Here is a 6589-nt window from a genome sequence, read left to right as displayed (position 1 = left end):
TGACATAATGATAATAATGATGCCACGGGCATGGTCGGGAACACACAGCCCATGCTGGACATAACTAGACAAAATACTTGCAGTCCTCTGAGGATTTTGGAGCAGGAGAGCAACTATTTATTTCAGATTTGGATTTGAGGGATAACTTTGTTTAATTCACTTGAAATCAGAGGAACTCAAAATTCTCTCTCTTTTTTTATCACTTTTAAAAATCTACACAAGCTAAACACAATATATAATTATCCAAATTTAAAGCACACAGAGATTTTTAAGGTGGAGCAAGAGTGTTTGAGTTTCTGTTTTTCGACAAGGGATATTGACATGCCTCACCTGACAAAAATGGGAGAGTCCCAGTAGCAATATCTTTTTAACCCCACTGTGGATTAAGGACCAATGGTGGGACTTGGACATAGTAATGGGTGAGATTATGTTTGGATTAAATACATGCAAAAGAGTAGATTTTAAGAGGACTGTGACGCATCCAAAGCATTGCCAACCTATAGTCCTTAGTAACTTGTAAATCAAGTAATATAACACCATAAATTAGTATTCCTGACACGAGTCTTGCAATTCCATTGCACCTCAGATGTAGTTTGTTGTTTCTGTCCATTCCTGCACAAAACCTGCATTACATTTAGGTTTCTAAGTGAGTGATGCACAGACTTTGTTGTGTTCTAAAACTTGTTTTATGCACATGCATGCAGTGTTGGGGTAATGCGTTACAAAAGTAACATGCAAGGTAATCCGATTATTTTATGAGTAATGGAGTTAAGTAATGTTACTTTTTCAAACTGGGTAATATTATGATTTTGTCAAACTCGTGCGTTACTTTCAGAATCAACATCTCTACCGGGCGCGTGTTTCCATGATCCGATCTCGACTCGTTTCTTCATTTAGTTCTCGAACAGGCGGAGAAAGTCTGTTTGGAGAAATCATGACAGCTGCTGTCCATAGAAATGTATAGAGGGTGCACATCTGGTCTTTGCCATTGATCTCTTCCGTCTAGTGACAAGTGTGCCCTCTATACATCTCTATGGGTCTGTGTAGCCGACATGTGGTGTATAACCAAAACTGGCAGCCTGAGAGAAAGATTTTGAATGAAAATATTGGAAATATGTACAGATATTTGGCTTACAATGCATTCGGAGAGTATTCAGAACCCTTGACTTTTTCTACATTTTGTTATGTTACAGCCTTATTCTAAAATTCATTAAATTGTTTTTCTACACACAATACCCCATAATAACAAAGCAAAAACAGGCTTTAAGAAATGTTCAATAATTTATTACAAATAAACAACTGAAATATGAAATTTACATAAGTATTCAGACCCTTTACTTAGTACTTTGTTGAAGCACCTTTGGCAGCGATTACAGCCTCAAGTCTTGTTGGGTACTAGCTTGGCACACCTTTATTTGGGGAGTTTCTCCCATTCTTCTCTGCAGATCCTCTCAAGAACTGTCAGGATGGATGGGGAGCGTCGTTGCACAGCTATTTTCAGGTCTCTCTAGAGATGTTAGATCGGGTTCAAGTCCGGGCTCTGGCTGGGCCACTCAAGGACATTGAGACTTTTCCCGAAGCCACACCTGCGTTGTCTTGGCTGTGTGCTTAGGGTCGTTCCTGTTGGAAGGTGAATCTTCGCCCCCCAGTCTGAGGTCCTGAGCTCTCTGCAGCAGGTTTTCATCAAGAATCTTTCTATACTTCGTTCATCTTTCCCTTGATCCTGACTAGTCTCCCAGTCCCTGCCAATGAAAAACATCCCCACAGCATGATGCTGTAACCACCATGATTTACCGTAGGGATGGCGCCAGGTTTACTTCAGACTTGGCATTCAGGCCAAAGAGTTCAATCTTGGTTTCATCAGACCAGAGAATCTTGTTTCTAATGGTCTAAGAGTCCTTTTAGGTGCCTTTTTGCAAACTCCAAGCGGGCCGTTGTGCCTTTTTACTGAGGAGTGGCTTCCGTCTGGCCACTCTACCATAAAGGCCTGATTGGTGGAGTGCTGCAAAGATGGTTGTCCTTCTGCAAGATTCTCCCATCTCCACAGAGGAACTCTGGAGCTCAGTCAGAGTGACCATCGGGTTCTTGGTCACCACCTTCACCAAGGCCCTTCTCCCCTGATTGCTCAGTTTGACCGGGCAGCCAGCTCTAGGAAGAGTCTTTGTAGTTCCAAGCTTCTTCCATTAAATAATTACGGAGGCCACTGTGATCTTGGGGAACTTCAATGCTGCAGAAATGTTTTGGCACCCTTCCCCAGATCTGTGCCTCGACACACTCCTGTCTAGGAGCTCCAAGGACAATTCCTTCGACCTCATGGCTTGGTTTTTGTTCTGACATGCACTGTCAACTATGGGACCTCATATAGACAGTTGAGTTGTAGAAACACCTCAAGAATGATCAATGGAAACAGGATGCACCTGAGCACAATTTTGAGTCTCATAGAAAAGGGTCTGAATACTTATGTAAATGGCTATTTCCAAGAACCTGTATTTGATTTGTCATTATGGGGTATTGTGTGTAGACTGAGACATTTTTATATATATTTTTTTACACATTTTAGAATAGGGCTGGAATGTAACAAAATGTGGAAAAAGTCAAGGAGTTTGAATACTTTATGAATGCACTGTATATGGCTAATTAAGCAGCTCATATATAGCTCAGACTAGCAAAGGAAAGCAGCTCCACCTATGAAAGGAGAAACTAGTAATCAAACCTGAGTTAGTAAGTAGTTTGTCTTTGGTAGAGCGCGTGCGGCTCACCTTGCTCACTCCGACAGACAGACAAACAAACAGTTCATTTGTTCATGAGATCAACAGTTCATGAGATTTTTTTCTTGATACTAACAAAGTTATAGAACTACTAATATAGTTTCCACACAGTGTAAAGTACATGTTGATCTATCTACTTAAAGTACTATATTGCATTTTAACATCTCAACACTGCATATATGTTACTGAGAACATTGTATGCATGCGATTCTTCTCGCGACTTTTTCTAGACATACACTTCATTGTATAGTAATGTTTTCCTGGGGTACACTACATAGCAAGTTTGCTCACTCCTTCGAAGCACACTTCTGCACTTAAGTTGCAGTCCCTTCACTTGTGAAAGATGCCAAATGCACCTGAAGATCTTACATGTCTGATAGAGCACAGTTACACATGCAAAGACACATGCTATAGGGCACATCCACCTATGCGTGTATACACAAAATACACTGTTTCTAGATATGAAACAAATATGACAACACCGTTCTTATATTATTTCACCCCACAAATATGCACAAACAGAGCTTTTAGCTAGAGTGTGTTGTTTTACAACGGTCAATTGTGGTTTAAGAGGAGAGAACATATGATGGGAATAGAGAGCTGAAGCATCTGAATGGCGATTTTGTACAGTTCTGGGGAAAAAAATAAACATGCAAAATAATTGTGAATTGCTGAAATACAAATACTTTGAGGGAAAGTAAGTAGGGTTGGAGACCAGCTCTATATTTATTTGTAAATGTGTGTATTCAATTCAGACATTTTGGCTATGCTTATTATTCCATAAGCCTACAAAATTCTATTTGATTAAATGAAAGCAGTCAGAAACCACATTTTTATCAGTAGATAAATATTTTGAACTTTCAGGTGCATGAAAAATGTGCAAGAGATGCTAAAAGAGAATCGAATAAGGAGGGAAAGTTAGAGGGGTTGAAATAAAATGTATGATTGAGACAGGGGCAAACTCTTTTTCCATTGTATTGTGAATATTTTGTTTAGAAGCCTCAATACAACAGTTTGTGTCCCAGATATTACTCATGTTTTTCTGTTAACAACATCTGGTTATGAACTGAAAATGAGATTTCAAGCAACAATATCTGTGTATACAGTGAAAGTTGATGGTCATGTAGGTAAGCATGGACAACACACCTACTGAACAATGTAAAGTTGTAAACTATACAAATGAAATACACTACAGGGCCAAAAGTATGTGGACACCCCTTCAAATGAGTGGATTCAGCTATTTCAGGCACACTTGTTGCGGACACAGCCATGCAATCTACATAACAATCATTGCCAGTAGAATGGCTTTACTGAAGAGCTCAGTGACTTTCAATGTGACACAGTCAAAGGATTCCACCTTTCCAACACGTCAGTTCATCAAATTTCTGCCCTTCTAGAGCTGCCCCAGTCCACTGTAAGTGCTGTTATTGTGAAGTGGAAGCGTCTAGGAGCAACAACGGCTCAGTCGTGAAGTGGTAGGCCACACAAGCTCGCAGAATGAAACCGCTGAGTGCTTGTCTTCGGTTGCAACATTCACTGCCGAGTTCCAAACTGCCTCTGGACGCAACTTCAGCACAAGAACTGTTCTTCGGGAAATTCATGAAATGGGTTTCCATGGCCGAGCAGCCGCACACAAACCTAAGATCACCATGAGCAATGTCAAGCGTTGGCTGGAGCTCGCCGCCATTGGACTCTGGAGCAGAGGAAACACGTTTTCTGGAGTGATGAATCACACTTCAGTATCTGGCAGTCCAACAGACAAGTCCGGGTTTGGCGGATGACAGGAGAACGCTACCTATCTGAATGCATAGTGGCAACTGTAAAGTTTGGTGGCAGAAGAATAATGGTCTGGGGCTGTTTTTCATGGTCACAGGCTAGGCCCTTTAGTTCCAGTGAAGGGGGAACTTAACGTTACACCATACACTGACATTCTAGACAATACTGTGCTTCTAACTTTGTGGCAACAGTTTGGATATGGCCCTTTCCTGTTTCAGTATGACAATGCCCCCTTGCAGAAAGCGAGGTCCATACAGAAATGGTTTGTTGAGATCGGTGTGGAAGAACTTGACTGGCCTGCACAGAGCCCTGACCTCAACCCATCGAACACCTTTGAGATGAATTGGAACGCAGACTGCGAGCCATGCCTAATCGCCCAACATCAGTGCCCGACCTCCCTAAAGCTCTTGTGGCTGAATGGAAGCAAGTCCCTTCAGCAAGTCCCTTCAGCAAGTCCCTTCAGCAATGTTTCAACATGTAGTGGAAAGCCTTCCCAGAAGACTGGAGGCTGTTATAGCAGCAAAGGGGGGATCAACTCCATATTAATGCCCGTGATTTTGGAATGGGATGTTCAACGAGCAGGTCTCCACACACTTTTGGTCATGTAGTGTGTAATCCATGTACACTTTTTATTTTGAAGAGAATAAGGATAATGGACTGTACAGCACATAACAGTAGTATTGACAATGTCAAATACTACTTTACCTTGTCAAATATAAACTTTTTGGATCTTCATCAACAGTACAACGTTTCTGGATATTCTCGTGTGAACTAACCAGTTGTATGATGATGTAATGTCCTTGACTTGTATGGATGTTTATTTCTTTTTCAATGAAGACTGAAATCTGCAAAGGTGGCTGTCTCCCTGCTGTTTTCTGTTGCCCAGTAACATCTTAGGACTCCTACTCGCTAACAAAGGACAAATGGCCAAGAAGGAGAAGTAAGCTGATCGTTAGGAAAGCAGTGTACACTTATACCCTTCATTCTGACCCACTTTTTGTTCCCCAGTTGACTTTCTCTCTCCTCAAAGATATTTCCTCCATTGCGTGCCTACCCTTTTCACTCACTTCATCCACCTCTCCTCTAACAGACCAGTTACACTCTTTATTCAGAGCTCTCTGCCCATCTATTTTTTCCTTCTACTGAATATTTTAGAGGTAGAATGAATGGAAACAGAAAAACTAAACCGCAAATCTCAGGCACAACTGAACAAAGAGCCTCGGTCTAGAGTGCTTTTTTTTTCAGCTGAGGGAAGCAAAGGTTTTACTTAAGTGAGAGTATATTTCCCAACACGGGGCAGAACAAAATACGTGTGTACTTTGTTCAGTGCATGAGTGTAGGTGACGTGAAGTTGATTCCATCCATCACCATGTTGTTCTCCTTTCCCGTTGCAGATGTTTTTGCTTGACCTCTTCCTCCTCCTCTCGTATCTACATTTTGCTATACCCTTTCTTTTTCTCCCTCCATGTGCTGCGTTTTTCTTTCCCAATCCCATTATGTTAACAATTGGATTTGTGTGGAGCCGTCTGCCTAAGCTACCAAAGCCAGCTTTGAATTAAGCTCTTCTGGTGGCATCCCTCCCTAAAGATACACAAAAGACTTACTGCGTGATGGATGATCGGAGAGGGGAAAAGGAGAAGCTCTAACTCACCTGTTAGGGTGCTATAAGGGGGAGTTTTCCCCAACCCTTTGGAGCCTCTCTCAGCCCCACCTTCTCCCTTTGTCTGTTTCGAACTGACCCTCAAATCAAACAAAATGTTATGCTCCGAATACAACAGGTGTAGTAGACCTTACAGTGAAATGCTTACTTACAAGCCATCAACCAACAATGCAGTTTTAAGAGAAAAATAAATAGAAATGTATCAAATAATTAAGGAGCAACAATAATATTACAGTAGCGAGGCTAATATACAGGGGGCTCCGGTACAGAGTCAATATGCGGGGCAGCCGGTTAGTTGAGGTAATGTGTACATGTAGGTAGAGGTAAAGTGACTACGCATGGACAATAAACAGAGTAGCAGCAGTGTAAAAATGGGGGGGTGGGG

This window comes from Oncorhynchus clarkii, chromosome 17, assembly GCF_045791955.1.
Source record: "Oncorhynchus clarkii lewisi isolate Uvic-CL-2024 chromosome 17, UVic_Ocla_1.0, whole genome shotgun sequence".
Taxonomy (NCBI): domain Eukaryota; kingdom Metazoa; phylum Chordata; class Actinopteri; order Salmoniformes; family Salmonidae; genus Oncorhynchus; species Oncorhynchus clarkii.
This window is presented reverse-complemented; position numbering follows the sequence as displayed.